General features: G+C 41.7%; 1 non-coding gene across 1 annotated transcript; it reads right to left on the bottom strand.

Moving 5' to 3' along the window:
• Nucleotides 1–8409: 8409 nt before the first annotated feature.
• Nucleotides 8410–8516, bottom strand: LOC136216194 (small nucleolar RNA R71). Its single transcript, XR_010683184.1, has one exon. It is a non-coding gene; the product is annotated as a small nucleolar RNA R71 (small nucleolar RNA).
• Nucleotides 8517–22094: the final 13578 nt, after the last annotated feature.

Below are 22094 nucleotides of genomic sequence, written 5' to 3'. Positions count from 1 at the left end.
TTGACAAGCCACGGAACTTACGGGCCCTAATTTCTAATTCCCCCGCATTAGACACGCCTTGACTAGGAATCACGTAGTCTAAGTACTTCACGGGTCGGTCTTACTACACTTGGTCGTCTTTGCAAGAGTAAACCATTATCCGTATACATTTAGAGTCGTTATTTATCGTGGTTATAACTTATCACACACATCCCGCTTCGTAGAGTTTTAGCTGCACGAATCTGAGTCGCCAATAGTTAGGAATAGTGTGTAGTTGTGCCCTACTTTATCCCAAAGTAATCACCGCTTAAATAACATATGAAACCGAGTCGTCAAATACTTGTAATTATAAATCCCGTGGATTCGATACCCGGTCTTAACCGGATTATTACTTGATACGACGGGGTACACTTGCCCCTAAGTAGTCGTAGCGTCTAGTAGGGTTAAGAGCAATTTATAAAGACCGCATCCATAGACATAGCACATTCACCGCAATACACATTTAATCGTCATTAGAAAAGCTCTACCTAGATTCTACACCTATCAAGTTTTTGGCGCCGTTGCCGGGAATTTGTAATTTCCTACAATATTAGAAAAAAACGTTTCATTGTTAGTTTAAGCATTCTTTTTGTATAAATTGTTTATATATACGTTTGCTAACATTATTCTTTTTTGTTGATAATTCTTATATACTTGTTTTACTTTATGCACACCCGATCTAAAAGTGATTCTCTCGTACCTATTGATGTCGAAATTGAACGTACTCTTTGTAGGTTACGTAGAGAGAGAATGGCAAATCTCAACGATGAAGCTAACCAGCCTGAGCTCAACCAATGGGGGTCGGAACAACCCATGAATAACGACCGTAATGGTGAAGGCAACGACACGCGTTCGATGTTGGAGATTCTTGCTCCACATCGTCCTCAAATCCGCCACAGAATCGTTGCCCCCACCATTCCGGCCGACACATTTGAAATAAAGCCTAGCATGATCCAATTAATCCAACAATTCGGTCAATTCGGAGGGGAACCCCATGAAAACCCTAACGAACACCTTGATAAATTTCTTATGTGTGCCGAAACTTCACGGCAAAATAATGTTCCAGTAGAGGCCGTCCAACTAAAACTTTTTCCTTTTTCCTTGACAGGACAAACGTTGGAATGGTTGCACTCATTAGAGGCGGGATCGATCACATCATGGAAGGAACTCGAAAAGGAATTCCTATCTTACTACTTCCCGCCCTCTAAAACAGTTAAATTGAGAAAAGATATCACTTCCTTTCGGCAACTTAGATACGAGGCCCTCCACTCAGCCTGGGCTAGGTTCCGAAAGCTGCTCCGAAACTGTCCCCATCACGATATCCCTAAGCATGATTTAGTGAGTACTTTTTATCATGGTCTAACACCGACTAATCGTGCAACTGTTGATTCCGCCGCAGGTGGGGATTTGTTTCGCAAATCGGCAAGCGAGGCATATGAGCTCATTCACGAATTAGCTAGGAAAAGCGTCCAATGGCAAGAAGATCGGCTTGCCGGATCCTCGCAACACCAAACCTTTGCCGTAGAAGACGAGGCTCCCACCACCTTCATGATCGAAATGAACAAGAAACTGGACGCCTTAATGGCGCAAATGAGCCTCCAAAACTCAGCACAAGTCCTAATGTGCTCTCACTATGGTGGTGGCCACCAAGGTAAGGATTGTCAAGCCGGTAGCCCTTTTGCCGGTGACATCGAAAGCGTAAGTTATGTAGGGGAACAACAAAGGTATAATTCTCATCATCCTAACACGCACGCTTTTCACCACCATAACAATAGCAATAACGGAAGGAGGTTTCAACACATTTCATCTTATGATAACGGGCGAAATGTATTGGAGCCCCCGTCCGAACCCCATAGTAAATTTGTGGAGCAAGGGTTGGGCCAACTCCCTCATGACCAAGAAAAAAGAAATTCCCAACCTCCTAGCAATGCGCAAGACGCAGTGGTAATTGATCTTCTTAAAGAAATATCTTCCCGTCTTGCTAACAACGAAGCATTTTGCAGGGACTTGGGACAGCAAGTGGCCCAATTGAGTCGCCAACAACAAGGGAGACAACATGGGTCTCCCCCGACTAACATCGAACAAAACCCGAGACCAGAAGATTGGGAGACCGCACAAGCAATAACTCTCCATAGTGGTAAGGGTTTGGAACCACCGGTTCCAAAAGCAACCCCACAAGCTCCACAGGTAAGTAATGAACCGGAAGTGGTAAGCAACCCCGGTTCGAATCCAAAACACTCAACTTCCTTGGATAAGAATAAAAACGTGTGTGACCCAATTGGAGCTTACGTACCGAAGCTCCCTTTTCCACAACGACTTAAAAAGGAAAAATTGAACCACCAATACGGCAAGTTTTTGGAAATCTTTAAGAAACTTCACATTAACATTCCACTTGCGGAAGCATTAGAGCAAATGCCCACATACGCGAAGTTTCTTAAAGAAATCCTCGCCAAAAAGAGGAAGTTGGATTATAATGAAACGGTAGCGCTCACGGAGGAATGCTCCGCGATTATAACAAACAAACTCCCACCTAAACTCAAGGATTTAGGTAGTTTTTCTATCCCTTGTACGATTGGAAATGTTGAGTTTAGGAGAGCTTTATGTGATTTAGGTGCTAGCATCAATCTAATGCCTTTATCTGTATTCAGGAAGCTCGGTTTGGGAGAACCAAAGCCTACCAATATGACGCTCCAGTTGGCTGATAGATCCATCGCCCGGCCAAAAGGAGTTGTGGAGGATGTCTTAGTGAAAGTGGACAAGTTCATTTTCCCCGCCGATTTCGTAGTGCTCGATATGGCGGAAGACGACTCGGTACCAATCCTCCTAGGACGACCATTTTTTGCGACCAGTAGGACTCTCATTGATGTCCATGAAGGTAAGCTCATCCTACGGTTGCAGGACGAAGAGGTAGAATTTAATGTATACAATTCCATGAAATTTCCATCTAATACCTTGGCGGATTGTAACTTTCTAAATTCCGTAGACTCTATTGATCTTTTTGTTGGAGAATTTTGTGGTAGGTCTTTTGCGGAAACCTCTTTGGAATTAGGTGATAATGAGCATTTGGATGAGGAGCCATTAAACAAGCCATTTGAATACTCCTCCGAAATAGAACGATGTCTGTTGGCAAGGAGCCGGTTCGAGGGTTTGGACCGAGATGCAAAGCAAAGCCGAAGTCTTCTCTCGAGGAGCCTCCGACTTTGGAACTTAAACCCTTGCCTCCTAATTTAAAATACATATTTTTGCAACCTCCTAATTTCTTACCGGTTGTTATTTCTTCGCTTTTGACAGCGGAAATGGAGGATGCGTTAATCGCGGTGTTACAAAAACATAAAGGCGCATTTGGGTGGACCATTCACGATATAAAAGGGATCAGCCCCACCATTTGCACACACCGCATCTTTATGGAGGATAAAGTCAAGCCCTCCGTGCAGTCGCAACGACGGCTTAACCCCAATGTGAAAGAGGTAGTGAAAGTCGAGGTAATCAAACTCCTCGACGCAGGTATAATCTTTCCTATCTCCGATAGTCCATGGGTTAGCCCGGTCCAATGTGTTCCCAAAAAGGAGGGCACAACGGTGACGGAAAATGATCAAGGGGAGTTAATCCCCACACGAAAAGTAACCGGGTGGCGAGTATGCATTGATTACAGAAAACTTAACGAGGCCACCCGAAAAGATCATTTCCCCTTGCCGTTCATCGACCAAATGTTGGAAAGAATGGCGGGTCATAAATTCTTTTGCACCCTCGATGGCTTATCCGGTTATATGCAAATTCCCGTTGATCCTTCAAATCAAGAGAAGACGATATTCACTTGTCCATATGGGACATTTGCATATAGGCGGATGCCGTTCGGGCTTTGTAACGCCCCCGCCACCTTTCAGCGGTGCATGACGGCTATATTCTCCGAAATGATTGAGGACTTCATTGAAGTCTTCATGGACGATTTTTCTGTTTTTGGGTCGTCCTTTGACATTTGTTTGAGCAATCTTGATAAAGTCCTCCAACGTTGTGAAGACACTAACCTCGCTCTTAGTTGGGAAAAGTGTCAATTTATGGTTCAAGATTGTATTGTTTTGGGACACAAGGTGTCCAGGGAGGGGATCGAGGTCGATCCGGCCAAGATCGAGGTAATTGAAAAACTACCTCCACCAATCAACGTAAAAGGAATTCGGAGCTTTTTAGGTCATGCGGGGTTCTATAGACGATTCATCAAAGACTTATCTAAGATAGCAACCCCCTTGACCCAGCTCCTCATAAAGGATGCAGAATTTAATTTTTCCAACCAATGTTTACTTGCGTTTAACACACTCAAGGAAAAATTAATCAATGCACCTGTCATGGTGAAACCCGATTGGAGCCTCCCCTTTGAATTGATGTGTGATGCGAGTGATTTGGCTGCAGGTGCTTGTTTGGGCCAACGGGTGGATAAACTCTTCCGCCCTATCTATTATGCGAGCAAAACGCTCAATGAGGCCCAACAAAACTATTCCATCACGAAAAAGGAGATGCTTGCCGTTGTTTTTGCTTTCGATAAATTTAGGTCATATCTTGTGTTATCCAAAATTATCGTATACACTGACCATGCAGCTCTCAAGTACTTGATGACTAAGTAGGACGCCAAACCACGCTTGATACGGTGGATCCTACTCCTACAAGAATTCGACATCGAGATCAGAGATAAAAAAGGAGTGGAGAATGTTGTGGCCGATCATCTCTCTCGCTTACAAGGCGAGCAAGGCGAACCTCCGGAAACTATTGAAATTAAGGAGACCTTTCCCGACGAAGCACTCTACGCGGTAACATCTTTACCTTGGTATGCCGATATGGCAAACTTCAAAGCCGGTAATATTCTTCCCCCGCACCTTACATATGAGCAGCGTAAGAAATTCTTTCACGATGCTAAGCACTATTTTTAGGAAGAACCATATCTGTTCAAATCTTGTGCCGATAACATTATTCGTAGGTGTATACCGGAAGAAGAGATTAACCACGTGCTACATATGTGTCATACCCAGGAGCTGGGGGGCCACTTTGGCCCTAGTCGAACTATGGCAAAGGTCTTACAATGTGGGTTTTATTGGCCTACTTTATCCAAAGATTCCCACGACTTCGTCAAATCATGTGACGCTTGTCAAAGGAGCGGAAACATTTCCCGAAAACATGAAATGCTCCAACAGGGAATCCTAGTTTGCGAACTCTTTGACGTATGGGGGATAGACTTCATGGGACATTTCCCTAAGTCGCATGGCAACGCTTACATCCTTGTAGCGGTTGATTATGTCTCCAAATGGGTAGAGGCCGTTGCCTTACCTTCAAACGACTCTAAGGCGGTAGGGAAATTCATAAAGAAAAACATTTTCACTCGGTTCAGAACCCCTCGGACTATCATTAGCGACGGGGGTTCCCACTTTTGCAACCGATAATTCGATCAACTCTTACTTAAATATGGGGTTGCACACCGAGTCTTTACACCCTACCACCCGCAAACTAGTAGGCAAGTTGAGGTTTCTAACCGAGAGCTAAAACGCATCTTAGAAAAAACGGTTAACTCCTCTAGAAAAGACTGGAGCTTGAAGCTCGCTGATGCTCTTTGGGCTTACCGCACGACGTTTAAGACGCCCATTGGGATGTCCCCTTATCGTCTAGTTTTTGGAAAGTCATGTCATTTACCCGTGGAATTAGAACATAAAGCCTATTGGGCGCTGAAATTTTTAAATTTTGACATGCAGGCTACAGGAGAACACCGCCTCCTCCAACTTAATACTCTTGATGAACTCCGCTTGGGGTCATATGAAAATGCCAAACTCTACAAAGAACGTACCAAGCGGTGGCACGACAAGCACGTCCAAATTCGGGAGTTCAACAAGGGGGATCAAGTTCTCCTTTACAATTCTCGCCTCCGGTTATTCCCCAGAAAATTGAAAAGTCGGTGGTCGGGACCATACACCGTCATCAATGTGCACCCCTCCGGAGCAATTGAAATCCAAGGTCCCGACAAGGCAATCTTACGGGTCAATGGCCACCGTCTAAAGATATACCGCGGTGGCGTTTTTCCACAACAAGGCGAAACCACACTCCTCGCACCACCTTAAGCTTGCACGTCGCAAAGGAAAGTCGAGCTACTCCGACTCTAAACGTAACATTGGTTTGACTCTCTCCAACTCCCTGTATATATTTGTTGCGCGGAAAGCCAAATCCCAATTCGACATAATACGCGGGGCGTCTCCCTGTGCACGCCCCACGTCTTTGTGCCTTGATAGCTCCCATTTATATAGGGTTTTTAGGATTGTTTTAGTTCGTTTTCTCTTTATTTCCATTCAATTTCAGTATCATTTTGCTATCTATTAGTTAAAAGGAATCATTTCCGTTATTTATGGCATTTTCTGTATTCTCAGGTGTTTTTAGGACGTTTTGAGCATTTCCGGACAGTTCAAGGACCACCAGAACAAATGCTGGAAGCAGGGACCGAAACAGATGTGTCCAGGAGGGGTTTACGGACTTCTCAACACCTGTCTCGCCGAGACAGTGTCTGTCTCGTTGAGACAGGCCCTCGTCTCGCCGAGACGAGGTGGCCCGATGGTTCCCAAAGGGAACCATCACGTGGTGTCTCGATGAGACACCCATTGTCTCGCCGAGACACCCTTTCGTCTCGTCGAGACACCTCTTGTCTCGACGAGACGAGACGTTGAGAAGCAATTTCCCAGCATTTTCTCACCTTCAGGGCGCGAATTCTGGCCAAAATAAATGTCCAAAATACCCCTGACACACCTAGCACTATAAATAGAACAATGTGCCTCCTTTGTGAGGGTTACCTTTTTCTTTTTCTGCTTTATTGATCTCTTCCTCCTCCTTCCTTCTTCTTTTTAGTAGATTTTAGGGTTTTCTACCATTGTAATTGCTGTTTTATTGAAGATTGGTGAGGGGAGTTCTCTCCATTGTGTAATCAGAATCAGACGAAATCGGGTTTTATATTCCTAATTCCTTACTCTGTCTCTTGCTTTTTGCTTATTTCAATTAATGATGATTCAGGCTTATAATGCGTGTTATAGTTGCTTGTTTAATTTAACTATGAACTAATCCCCATCCAATCTGGGATGGGGATGAATTGATTGCCTAACCATGTATGATTAGGGATTTAGTTTACTGGATTGTTTCCAATTGATTAGATTATGTGAGCTTAATGTCTAGATTTGTCAGAGATAGGATGATTGCTAGAATGAGATTCGATGATGATCAACTAGCCTGACATAGCAGAACCTAATGCCTTGAGTTTGACAAATTTAGGATTGCAGATAGGTAGATACCTGACCAAGGAATTACCTAATCCGAATTAGCATAATCTGACCTCGCTAGAGACCACTAGGAGTGCGGGCTAGTGGCTGGGCTACGGCTTTAGCCTTAATCACCACAGACCCTAATGCTTTGCATGCCCTAGGTTATATGCCTAATCAAGCCGTCAACCAAATGCATGTGAATAGACTACAGGAGACTGACAATCTCCACGTGGTTAATTAGGTGGTTACCGTCAATTATCATTATGATATGAAACTAAATCCCAGTAAATCATACATGGGATCCAATTAAGGGAATCCCCATCTTAGATTGTCTCATCAATTAATTCGAATTCTTCCTTGTCAAACGTTTTTATCTTTCATTTTAGAAATTAGCCTCTTTAATCACTCTACTCCATATTTACCCTTCCGAACAATTGTGTTCCCACTTTGGGCCGACTAGTTGTGATAAATAGTCCTTGTGGTTCGATCCTGTGCTTAGCACTGTATTACTTGCTGCGATAGGATACACTTGTCCTGTCAACTGCTATATATTTTACGAGCATCAAGTTTTTGGCGCCGTTGCCGGGGACTATTTTTGTTGATAACTAGTTTACTTTTGGTGATAGGTTTATATAATTGTTTGGAATTCCAAGAACCGAGGTTCTGGGAATTACTCATCATTGCATTTTGATTCTTAAGCTGATATTGTTCTTGCAGGACGAAAAAGGGTGACACAATGGTCGAAGATCCGTCGGTCATGGAGCTGTTGAGGGCAAAGCGACCTATAAGCACCTCTGGCATCCTCGATCCGACAATAACAGCAATGTCATTTGAAATCAGACCAATAATGATCCAGATGATCCAGAACTCGAGACAGTTCGGTGGGGATTACTACTAAGATCCTAACTCACATCTTGACAAATTCATGGAATACTGCAGCACTTTCAAGTGTGAAGACGTCGCATCTGAACAAATCTTCCAGAAGCTGTTTAGATTTTCTTTGAAAGAAGAAGCTGCAGAATGGCTACAATCCATTGAGCCAGGGTCTCTCACTGACTGGGACACTATAGTATCAGCGTTTCTAGCAAAGTACTTCCCTCCATCAAAGACTGCACAATTCAGAAGCGACATCACCTCGTTTAGGCAGTCCGATAGTGAGAACTTGCATCTAGCCTGGGAGAGGTTCCAGAAGTTGTTAAGACGGTGCCCCCACCATGGTTACCAGCGGTACCAGCTTGTTGACATGTTCTACTCAGGAATATCTCCTGTCAGCCGTGCCTTTCTGGATGCAGCAGCGGGAGGAAATCTATTCAACAAGACTGCAGTTCAAGCATACAATCTGATGAAAGAATTAGCTGAACGGAGCGCATGTTGGCAAGTTGAGAAGCCGGCTCCAAGAAGAGGCACAACAGCCAAAGAGTTCCCTGGAATATTTTCAGAATCAAATCATCAAATAGCAGCGCTTACAGAAAAAGTAGATCTACTGGAAACTCACCTGAAATCATCGGAACCAGTAGCAAGCTGTGAGGTGTGTAGCAGAGGGCATAAGAACGTGGAGTGCCCGATTGTACTTGAACAGATCCATTATCTAAAACAGTATGGGTCAAATGGCACGCATTGGCAGCAGGACAGACATCGAGGATCAGGTTCTGAGACTGAATGGGAGAGAAGTATAGATGTCCTGAGAGAGAGCCTGAGTGCCATAGAAGGAAGATTGGCACACAATGAAGCTTTCTGCCAAAGGCTTCAAACACAGGTCAGTAAATTGGTAGAAGAGGAAGCACGAGCAATCACACTTAGGAGCGGAACACAGGTAAGCGCACCAGCCTTTGTGCCTCAGCAAGACAAGGCTTCAGACCCGATTCCTGGTAATATCTCTACCTCGTCTGCTCCACAGATAAGTGTTTCTGATCCAACTCCGATTACTGAAACTGATGTACCACCAACACAGGTTACCTTGCCTTATCCTACTTCTGGGAGAGCTAAGTTAGACAAGGATTATTCCAAAATGTTGAATGTGTTTAAGAAAATCGAGATTAACCTCCCGTTTCTTGAACTTCTTGAGAATATGCCTGTGTATGGAAATTTTTTAAAAGAGCTGATCTCTAAAAAGAGAAAATTAGGAGATCATGAGACTGTAATGCTAAGCCAGGAATGTTCTGCCATGCTAACAAATCCGTTACCTAAAAAATCTAAAGATCCTGGTAGTTTTAGCATTCCCTGTACAATAGGCAAGGTTCATTTTAAACGTGCTTTATGTGATCTTGGTGCAAGCATAAATCTTATGACATTGTCTGTTTACAGGAAATTAGGAATGGGAGACCCAAAGCCTATGTCAGTCACAATTCAGTTGGCTGACAGGTCTATAAGGCGTCCGGTTGGAGTGGTGGAAGACCTTTTGGTCAAGGTAGATCAGTTCATCTTCCCAGCTGACTTCGTGATCATGGACATTGAAGAAGATGATCAAGTCCCGATCTTGTTAGGGAGGCCTTTTCTCGCCACTGGACGAACACTGATTGATGTTGAGGGAGGCAAACTGATTCTCAGGCTTCAAAACGAGGAAGTTGAATTCAACATTCTAAAATCTATGAAATTTCCTGTTGATGATGAATGTTGTAATTTTCTGAGCGTAACTGACTCTTTGGTTGAGAATGTTTTCCAGGAAACTGAAGAACGAAACCTGAGTATTGAACTAGATGAGGAGCCATTGGATTTGGAGACCGAGGGAGAAGGTAAAGAGGGTTGTCATTGGGCCCAGCACGACGAACTCCTGGACAGAGGAACCAAGACAAGGCCTAAGACCTCGATTGAAGAACCACCAACCCTCGATCTCAAACCCTTACCTGCCCATTTAAAATATGTGTTCTTGGCACCTCCTTTACACTTACCTGTGATTATTTCGGCTGAACTTACAGGTCCTGAGGAAGATCGCTTAGTGGAGGTGCTGAAGAAGCACAAGGGAGCGTTTGGATGGCAAATGTCTGACATCAAGGGAATCAGCCCGTCTCTCTGTGAACACCGGCTCTATATGGAGGATAAGGTGAAGCCGACTGCTCAACCACAGAGAAGACTCAACCCAAAAATGAAGGAAGTAGTGAAGGCTGAGGTAATTAAGTTGCTTGATGCAGGGATGATCTATCCAATCTCTGACAGCCAGTGGGTGAGTCCCGTGCATATGGTGCCGAAGAAGGGGGGCACAACAGTGACATTGAATGAGAAGAATGAACTAATCTCGGTGCGGAAAACCACCGGGTGGCGAATGTGCGTGGACTACAGGAAATTGAACGACGCCACCAGGAAGGATCATTTCCCTCTTCCGTTCATTGATCAAATGCTTGAACGCATGGTAGGTAAGTTTTTCTTCTGTTGTGTGGATGGGTATTCGGGCTACATGCAAATATCAGTGGATCCTGACGATCAGGAAAAGACCACTTTCACTTGCCCTTTTGGGACATTTGCATATAGACGGATGCCCTTCGGGTTATGCAATGCACCTGCTACGTTTCAGAGGTGTATGACAGCTATATTTTCTGATATGATAGAAAAATTCATGGAGGTCTTTATGGATGATTTTTCTGTTTTTGGTACCACTTTTGATAGCTGTTTGCATAATTTGGGATTAATGCTGCAAAGATGTGAGGAAACTGACCTAGTCCTAAACTGGGAAAAGTGTCAGTTTATGGTCACTGAGTGTATAGTTTTAGGGCATAAGGTATCACGAAACGGGATTGAGGTAGACCCGGCTAAAGTTGAGGTCATTGAAAAACTACCTCCCCCTTCCAATGTCAAAGCAGTTAGGAGTTTTTTAGGCCACGCTGGTTTTTATAGGCGCTTTATTAAGGATTTTTCTAAAATTGCCAGGCCTATGACCCAATTGTTGCTGAAGGATGCCAATTTTGTTTTCACACCTGAATGTCTTGAATCTTTTAACACTTTAAAAGACAGATTGATTAAAGCTCCCATAATGGTTAGTCCCAACTGGGATTTACCATTCGAGCTAATGTGTGATGCCAGTGACACAGCTGTAGGTGCATGCTTAGGTCGGAAAGTGGATAAAATTTGCCGACCAATTTCATATGCTAGTAGAACTCTGAATGACGCTCAATTAAATTATACCACCACAGAAAAAGAGTTATTAGCTGTGATTTTTGCACTTGACAAGTTTCGTTCATATTTGGTGCTTTCAAAGGTTATTGTTTACACTGACCATGCTGCATTGAGGTATTTGTTTTCAAAACAGGATGCCAAACCTAGACTCCTTAGGTGGATTATATTACTGCAGGAGTTTGATCTGGAGATACGAGATAAGAAGGGAGTTGAAAATGTGGTTGCTGATCATCTTTCTAGATTGGAACAAGAGGAGGTGGACACAGACACCGATGCAGACATCCAGGAGACATTTCCCGACGAGCACTTACTGTCAATTAGACATGTCCCTTGGTTTGCCGATTTTGCTAATTTCCTTGTAGGAAAGCTGATCCCTCCAGACCTCTCTTACCAGCAGAGGAGGAAGTTCCTGCACGACGCAAAGCAGTACCTCTGGGATGATCCCTACCTATTCAAGGTTTGTGGCGACAACATCATCCGTCGGTGCATTCCTGAGGAGGAGGTAGCTTCCGTCCTTGCATTCTCTCATTCTAAAGAGGTAGGTGGCCACCATAGCGCGGACAGAACTGCAGCTAAGGTACTCCAGAGTGGGTTCTATTGGCCCACAATCTTCCATGACGCTTTTAATTTTGTTAAAAACTGTGATAAGTGTCAACGAACTGGTAACATTTCACAGAGACATGCCATGCCTATGAAACCAATTTTAGTCTGTGAAATCTTTGATGTTTGGGGGATAGACTTTATGGGACCTTTCCCGAAGTCGTTCAATAACGAGTACATCCTTGTAGCCGTGGACTACGTTTCTAAATGGGTGGAGGCTGTAGCCCTGCCTAGTAATGATGCGCGGGCTGTCATTCGATTCTTGCAAAAGAATATCTTCACACGGTTTGGCACCCCCCGCACCATTATTAGCGATGGCGGGTCTCATTTTTGTAACCAAGCTTTTAAACAGGTCCTGCATAAATACGGGGTCACTCATAAAGTGGCTACCCCGTATCATCCCCAGACCAGTGGTCAAGTTGAAGTGTCAAATAGAGAGATCAAAACCATTCTTGAAAAAACAGTAAATTCCTCTAGGCATAATTGGTCACTCAAATTAGATGATGCCTTGTGGGCATATAGGACAGCGTTCAAAACACCAATTGGCATGTCCCCATTCAGGCTAGTTTACGGTAAGGCATGTCATCTCCCTGTAGAACTCGAACATAAAGCCTACTGGGCTACCCGTTTTCTAAACTTTGATACACGAGTTGCAGGTGAGAAACGGTTATTGCAGCTTGATGCCCTGGAAGAGTTCAGGCTCAGTGCCTATGAGAATTCACGGATCTACAAGGAGAGGACGAAAAGATGGCATGACAAGAGAATAATCAAACGCCACTTTGAGGTAGGGGATAAGGTTTTACTGTACAACTCCAGGCAGCGATTATTCCCTGGTAAGCTGAAGTCGAGGTGGTATGGACCGTTTGAGGTCACCCAGTTATTCTCCTCCGGAGCAGTCGAGATCACAGACGGCCATAATGCCCCTTTCAAGGTCAACGGGCAACGTCTGAAAATTTATGAAGATAACTTGGGCGTAGTGGAAACACTGCGTTACATAGAGGCCCCCTGAGGGAGTTTTTCCTATCCTATCTCTTTTCTTTCACTTACTGTTCAATTTCATAAATATGCATCTTTTGGAATTAAATGCATGATTTAGTGTGGGGGAGGAGGCAATAGGATAGGACATTTTGTACATGTACCAATTGCATGTTTTATGCCACTATGTGTATTTGTGTTTTGTGGCATGTTTAGCTTTTGCTTTCAATTTTTCGCTTTCAGTAGTTAGAAATAAAAAAGAATCTTGGGCAGTTGATTTTTGATGCATCTAGCAATCCTGACATTACAGTTGAAATTGTGCTTTGAAAGTCTGAAAGCTCAGTTGAAATCGATGCATGCAAAAACTTGTGAACAACATTTGAGTCTCCAAAGAGTGTTATTTAACTAAGATTGACATGGAACGTTTCGTTAGGTGAGGCTAGGATTGTTGCAAATAACCCCTAAATTGTGAGCTAGAGCCTAAAGGTCAATATTTTAGACTCATTTTTAGGAACAATCGATCTCTTAGGTGTGGGATTACAGTTATTGTCATTATGCTCATAGGAATTGCATCCAATACTGGTTGAATATTGTGTTAAAATCGAACTTGAAATGATTAGGCAATCTAGGTTTAGCCCTTTGTGAACTTAGCCTATTCTTTGATAAGCCAAAATCCCTTACCAACTCCACTAGATAAGCCCCTTTGAGCCTTATTTACCCCTTTTCTTTGATCAACCTTGCTACAAGCCCTTAGCCTTCCTAAATACCCTTTCTCACCCAAGTTAATTGACTCAATTTCGGTTAGAAAATCCTTAGGCACACATCCTTCAAATTTCCATTAGCTACCATTGAAAGGTTGTAATTCTAAATAGAAGAAGTAACCAATTCAAATTGACCCTTTGTCCCCTCTATCTCAAAAAAAAAAGAAAAAGAAATATATATGGTTCAAAATTGAACCGAATAAATTATAGAGGAAATGATAAAAGGCATTCTTTAATTACTTCCCAAACTGAAATAAATCAACCTTGAGCTTCTATCTCGCATATAGTGGGAAAAGTGCCAATTTTTGCAAAAATATTCCAGCTAGTTGAGTCGTTAACTTTTTGCCTAAATTCCCTTTTTCCTACCCCCAAACCTTAGCCTATGTTACAACCCGTTGAAGACCTATAATCTGGTTTGATTGTGATACGTAATTTCGACTGGATGGATGATGCAATTCCAACGTGACCATTTTGTGCAATAGACTGTAGAGCGTTTGCCAAATTCATATTTCACCCAAACACTTGAGTGCAAGAGCGACCACCTGTGAGCTAGCAATCATAGTCCTCGCCTTTTCGTTTTCGCAAAGTGTTGGTTGATAAAACTAATTAATCAGTTTTGGAGATTTATCTGAGGTTCACTTTGTTTTTAATTGTAACTTGAGTAGTCTGAGACAGTATAGATGATAAAAGTGCAGTGGATCTTTGTCTGTGTACGGGAGCTATTTGTTGAGTTTTCGTTGCCTTTGATTCTTTCTTGCTTGCGGACAAGCAAGATTCAAGTGTGGGGGGGTTGATAGCTCCCATTTATATAGGGTTTTTAGGATTGTTTTAGTTCGTTTTTGCTTTATTTCCATTCAATTTCAGTATCATTTTGCTATCTATTAGTTAAAAGGAATCATTTCCGTTATTTATGGCATTTTCTGTATTCTCAGGTGTTTTTAGGAGGTTTTGAGCATTTCCGGACAGTTCAAGGACCACCAGAACAAATGCTGGAAGTAGGGACCGAAACATATGCGTCCAGGAGGGGTTTGCGGACTTCTCAACACCTGTCTCGTCGAGACAGTGTCTGTCTCGTCGAGACAGGCCCTCGTCTCACCGAGACACAGCCTGTCTCGTCGAGACGAGGCGGCCCGATGGTTCCCAAAGGGAACCATCACGTGGTGTCTCGACGAGACACCCATTGTCTCACCGAGACACCCTTTCGTCTCGTCGAGACACCTCTTGTCTCGACGAGACGAGACGCTGAGAAGCAATTTCCCAGCGTTTTCTCACCTTCAGGGCGCGAATTCTGGCCAAAATAAATGTCCAAAATACCCTTGACACACCTAGCACTATAAATAGAACAATGTGCCTCCTTTGTGAGGGTTACCTTTTTCTTTTTCTGCTTTATTGATCTCTTCCTCCTCCTTCCTTCTTCTTTTTAGTAGATTTTAGGGTTTTCTACCATTGTAATTGCTGTTTTTATTGAAGATTGGTGAGGGGAGTTCTCTCCATTGTGTAATCAGAATCAGACGAAATCGGGTTTTATATTCCTAATTCCTTACTCTGTCTCTTGCTTTTTGCTTATTTCAATTAATGATGATTCAGGCTTATAATGCGTGTTATAGTTGCTTGTTTAATTTAACTATGAACTAATCCCCATCCAATCTAGGATGGGGATGAATTGATTGCCTAACCATGTATGATTAGGGATTTAGTTTACTGGATTGTTTCCAATTGATTAGATTATATGAGCTTAATGTCTAGATTTGTCAGAGATAGGATGATTGCTAGAATGAGATTCGATGATGATCAACTAGCCTGACATAGCAGAACCTAATGCCTTGAGTTTGACAAATTTAGGATTACAGATAGGTAGATACCTGACCAAGGAATTACCTAATCCGAATTAGCATAATCTGACCTCGCTAGAGACCACTAGGAGTGCGGGCTAGTGGCTGGGCTACGGCTTTAGCCTTAATCACCACAGACCCTAATGCTTTGCATGCCCTAGGTTATATGCCTAATCAAGCCGTCAACCAAATGCATGTGAATAGACTACAGGAGACTGACAATCTCCACGTGGTTAATTAGGTGGTTACCGTCAATTATCATTATGATATGAAACTAAATCCCAGTAAATCATACATGGGATCCAATTAAGGGAATCCCCATCTTAGATTGTCTCATCAATTAATTCGAATTCTTCCTTGTCAAACGTTTTTATCTTTCATTTTAGAAATTAGCCTCTTTAATCACTCTACTCCATATTTACCCTTCCGAACAATTGTGTTCCCACTTTGGGCCGACTAGTTGTGATATATAGTCCTTGTGGTTCGATCCTGTGCTTAGCACTGTATTACTTGCTGCGATAGGATACACTTGTCCTGTCAACTGCTATATATTTTACGAGCATCATGCCTCTGATCCAAAATCCTATAAGGGACACCGTTTATGCAGGGTGTAACTCTTCTTACGCCCCGCGTATAAGTTCCTTTCCGTGGTTCCTAAAGGGTCAGAAACTCAAACACGCGGGGCGCCCTCCCTTTTACGCCCCGCGTATCTGAGTCTCTGACTCAAAACGCATAAAAAAAAATACTGGTTACGCGGGGTGCCCCTCTGGGCACGCCTCGCGTAACCCCTGGCCACTAAGGGTCTTCTTTTTCTCTTTCTTTTCTCACTTTATTTTTGTTTTTGTTTTCATTTCTTTTTGCGACGCCCTTGGAATAGGCGTCATTTTAAATAACGCGGAGGGACGTGCAACCCCGCACTTAACGTTTGTTTTGCACTACCAAAAACAAAAAATAAAAATAAAATAAACAACAAAATAATTAAACTAATTTATTGACTCTTTTAAATTTTCCCGACATACTATACCTCCTTCGAAAATTAATTAAAGTTCCGTTATTTGCCATCAAAAATAAAAGTGTCGGAACATAAAGGAATGATTCGAGGAAGAAAATTTTAGTCTTGGTTTTAAAATTAGGGAATTTGTGCAAAGCTTAGGTTAGTACTAAACTAAGGCATTGAGTCTTAACCCAATTTTCATCTCCATAATGAACTTTGAAAAGGCAATAAAAACGGGATAGTTGAGAATCTAGCGAAAACTTGATAGTACACGATTTGAACCCGAATCTTTGTGAGGTATTCTTGAGCCTAAAAGAGTTCGTACGAGAACTCTAATTCTTTCATAATTTTTCGAGAGCCTTGACTTCACTCGACTCATAGAATTTGCATCCAATACCGGGTTAAGTACACTTATTGTGGTAAAAAGGCAATAGATGATAAACCGAACCCACTTAGGCTAATTTTTCTTAATTTATTTTTCTCGTTTTCATTAAACATTAAAAAACCCCCTCGAGCCTATTAACCAACTTTTTTGTTAATACCCTCCTAACATTTAACCCTTTTTCCTCTTGTTCAATTACCGACATAATCAAGTCGCACCCGAATTACCCGAAATAAGCCACGGCCTTAGCAAGTGAGCACCATTAGCTCTCAAAATATTGTTTTTGTGCCTTTGTCAAAACAAAGGATACAATAAATAATGAGGCATTCTCAAAGCTCCACCCGAGCAATTTTGAAGTACGTCTTGTAAAAGTCGCCAAGGCCAAAATAAGCAATAATACGGTGCAATCACAAAACGGTATTTTTGAACTCGAGTTTCTTTAAACTAACCACTAAAGAAGCCACCCACATTACAACCCCCTCCGGGTTCATTTTTAATATTGCCTAACCATACTTTAAGAGGAAAAACCCGGATGAAAATGCAAATTCAACATGATCTCGAGTAAGTGCAAAGAAGAGCGCTAAAACACCGACCCACCTAAAATTGAGCGTAAGAGCGAAATCCCTTGGTGAGGTACTATCGGGTTCTCAAAAGATAATCAACCCTCGTTAATATTGCCTATTAAATCTTGATCATGGAGGTTTAAAACAAGTTTCGTACTCAATTGTTTGCGTAGGTACTTACCAAAACCTTTGCACAAAACCATAACTTTGAAATCACGCACTTGGAAAAACCAACCTTCGGTTTGTTTCTTAATTTTCTCAATCCCTTGTCTTTCGATTTCTTTTACTTGAAGACAAGTAAAACTTTAAAGTCCGAGGAGGTTTGATAGGGGTATTTTACCCCTATCTTTTAGCGTGATTTACGGGATGATTTCGGGTAAAATAAATAAGTTTGATTGCAAAAATAAAGTGTTTTTGATAAATAAAGAAATAAAAATAAATCTCGTACTTTTAGTTTATTTCCCTCGTTTTTTATTAGTTTAGGAAATAAAAACGTCAAGCTAACTCGGCTCTCAAGTTTTATATTTCAGGTACGGGAAAGGAGCAAAAATCCACTCCATACGCGGGGCGTATAAGCCTCTACGCAGGGCGTGAAACATGGTGTCGGTAATGATTACCTTATCCACAAACGCCATGTGGAACTGACTCAGCATACGCGGGGCGTATGCCATTTTACGCAGGGCGTATGACACATGTCGGCAATAATTGGCCTAATCCTGAAAGTCAGACTGCATTGTCTCCCAGAGTCAACTCTCCATACGCGGGGCGTATCACTATATACGCGGGGCGTAAAAGGCAGTTCTTCAACGTAAAAAGATCAGAGACTCATTTACGCGGGGCGTACTTCAGCTACGCACGGCGTAAATGCTCCAATTCAAGCAATAAAACTTCAGAGACTCAAACACGCGGGGCGTACTTCAGCTACGCAGGGCGTGTGTGAGACAATTAGACACAGAATTGGTCCACATGCAGGAGATTTCTGACGGAATGGGCACTTACGCGGGGCGTAAACCACTTTACGCGGGGCATATCATGGGATTTCTGCACCAAATAATGTTGCTCCATGCTTGTGCTTTGTGAAATTACAAACTTGCCCTTGCTTGATGCCTATAAATAAATAGCTCTTGAACTTCATTTGACACCAATTACATACTAGAGAGATATACTATACTCTTTTCCTTTCTTGTAATTTAGATTCAGATTTTGTAGTTAAAACTCTCCCCCTCGAGAGCTTGTTCGGTTGTTCCGGCGTTCCATCGAAGTTCCACTCCATCATTCGTCACCAAGCTCAAGAGTCCCACCTCCACGACCTAGGAGACGGCTTTGAGTCCGGTTAGCTAGTTCCAAGGGCGGATTCTCCTTTTTTACTTGCTAATTAGCTTGTACTCTTCCTATGTACTAGGCTTGGTTGTATTTCATCTAAACACTTTCCATATTTATAATTCATGGTTTATAATCTCTATTTCCCTTTACGTGTTAATGTTTATTGCTTGTTTTGATATTGATAATTGATTATTGTGTAGGAGCACGCGATTACCGCCGCCATCCGGGCTATCTTTAGGGAATTATATAGGTGTTGCCTCACCGGAAGTGACAAACCGGAAACCGTAGGAATTGACAAGCCACGGAACTTACGGGCCCTAATTTCTAATTCCCCCGCATTAGACACGCCTTGACTATGAATCACGTAGTCTAAGTACTTCACGGGTCGGTCTTACTACACTTGGTCGTCTTTGCAAGAGTAAACCATTATCCGTATACATTTAGAGTCGTTATTTATCGTGGTTATAACTTATCACACACATCCCGCTTCGTAGAGTTTTAGCTGCACGAATCTGAGTCGCCAATAGTTAGGAATAGTGTGTAGTTGTGTCCTACTTTATCCCAAAGTAATCACCGCTTAAATAACATACGAAACCGAGTCGTCAAATACTTGTAATTATAAATCCCGTGGATTCGATACCCGGTCTTAACCGGATTATTACTTGATACGACGAGGTACACTTGCCCCTAAGTAGTCGTAGCATCTAGTAGGGTTAAGAGCAATTTATAAAGACCACATCCATAGACATAGCACATTCACCGCAATACACATTTAATCGTCATTAGAAAAGCTCTACCTAGATTCTACGCCTATCACTCGCTATTTTTATTCTCTCTCCAATCCAAAGCTTTGATTTCTAAGATCTATTTCGGCACTAACGGGATCACATCGGAGCTGCGTTTCTCAAAAACTTTTATGTGTCTCCTTGAAGTGCGATGTAAACTGATACAGAGGAAAATGAGAAGGAAAAGTAAGAGCAGACATATGGATATGATTGGGATTATAATGTAAAGCTTTAAATTGGAAGTTGACGAATTATTTTGAAAAAAATTTGGTGCTTTGTGATTAAATCTAAATTTGAACCAATTACTAATATACTACTTATGATTTCATTTTATTAATTCACAATTTGCACATGTTTATATCATATAATGGGTAAATTAGAAAACTAGGTCAAATGGGAAGCCCATTTACTCAATCTACTACATATCTAGACTGTTTTTATGTGAATTTATCATAATACCCCCAATCTTTCATCTTCCTCTTCCTCTTCCTCTTCCTTACGGTTTTCTCTTCACCCAAAATGGCTCCTCCTCCTTCCACGGGGATCTAACCTGCAAAATCTGTTGTTGTTTGACGACGTTCTCCAGCAACTCCTACTCCGGTGAGAGAAAAGGGAAGCGAACGACGGTAGAGGAAAAACGAGAGGGCAATTTTAGGGCGAACGACGGTGAGAGAAGGTGAACAGTGAGAGCAAAGAAGAGGACGAATGCGAACAGACGGTAGAAGAAGGTGAACAGTGAGAGAAAATACGAGGAAGAAGGCGAACAACAGAGAAAAGGGAAGAAGAGGGCGATTTTAGAGCGAACGGCAACCTCGTTCCGTGAGGCGGAAGATTGGGAAACGCAGAGAAAATGCCTAATTCTATAAATCTCACAGAATTATTATTGGTGTATTCATTTATGTTCTGATTTTTTTTGTTAAATAATGTTAGAATCCGTTGTTGTTTACCATTTTTTGTTATATACCACTTAGCGAATTTTGTTAAAAACACATCCAGACTTCGCATATGCTAACTAAAATCATCAACTAAACCAAACATTCGCTTCGCATGCTTCGCATGCTTCACATATGCTAATTAAAATCATCAACTAAACCAAACATTAGCTTCGCAGGCTTCGCATATGCTAACTAAAATCATCAACTAAACCAAACATTAGCTTCGCAGACTTCGCATATGCTAACTAAAATCATCAACTAAACCAAACATTAGCTTCGCAGGGTTCGCATATGCTAACCTCTGCGAAGTCAGATAGGAGGAAGACAGTCGTGCGTAAATATTGAGAGTATTATGGGAAAGTCACACAAAATCAGTCTAGATATGTAGTAGGCTGAGTAAATGGGTTAAATATGTAAATGAGCCTCCTATTTGACCCATTTTTGTAATTAACCCATCATATAATTCCTCAACTTCCGTTTTCCTCCATTTTTTTCGTATTTGTGACGAAATTTGTCGTATTTGTGATGAAATTTGTCGCATCTGTGATAAATTTCATCTAAAATGCGAGAACAATTGCATTTGCGCTGTCATAGCTGTGATAGGAGTAATTTTGTCGCAGATGCGACAACTGTTGTCGTATCTTTGGCAAATTTTGTCACAAATGCGATAATAGTTATCACATTTGCGCTGTCGCAGCTGCGACATGATTAATTTTGCCGCAAATGCGACAACTGTCTTTTCTCTCTCTATAAACCACCATCTTTTCTCTCTCTACAAACATAATCTCTTCTTTCTCTCTCTATAAACCACCGTATTTTCTCTCTCTATAAACCACTGCCTTTTCTCTCTCTACAAACATAATCTCTTCTTCTTTCTCTCTATAAACCATCGTCTTTTCTCTCAAGACTTGGCGGTAATGCCGCTTTCGTCGGTTTGGGATGACGAAGAAGACGTTGAGAGTCTAAGGAAGACGGTGAATTGAAATAAGGATATTCTTGTCCAAAGTGGATGAAAGTGTCTAATTGGTGAGATAAAAGCAAAGTGAATCAGATATGTTAATGGACCCTTTCAAATGGGCTAGATTAGTAACTAGCCCATTTATCTTTCCTTATAACTTTATTTTATCTTCCATCATTCAACTTTCAATAACATTAATTCAAGTGTGCTCTTAGATTTTGTTTAGAAGGTTTTTGGTAAATAAGTTTTTAACCATTCTTAAGGCTCTAATTTAAAGTATAAGATTTACAACAAAATTAACTTCTCATCAAACCTTATCAACCTTTATGCTTTCTTCCCAAACATTGATTTATCATTAAATTTTACTTTATTAATCCTAAGCAAATAGTGTTAAGAAAAAATATTAACTTTAAAATGAGAAAAAAATATATATATAAATAAATTTAAATGATGTTTATATTGTAGAGTATTAATTGTTATCTTGAAAATAAGAATTAGGTATTAAATTAGAGGAAGATTAGTGACAATGACTCTTTCAGATCTTCTTGCGTGGGGATTTAGACACTTATTAAAAAGTATGACAT

This window comes from Euphorbia lathyris, chromosome 1 (assembly GCF_963576675.1).
Source record: "Euphorbia lathyris chromosome 1, ddEupLath1.1, whole genome shotgun sequence".
In the NCBI taxonomy this organism is placed as follows: Eukaryota; Viridiplantae; Streptophyta; class Magnoliopsida; order Malpighiales; family Euphorbiaceae; genus Euphorbia; species Euphorbia lathyris.
This window is presented reverse-complemented; position numbering and strand designations above follow the sequence as displayed.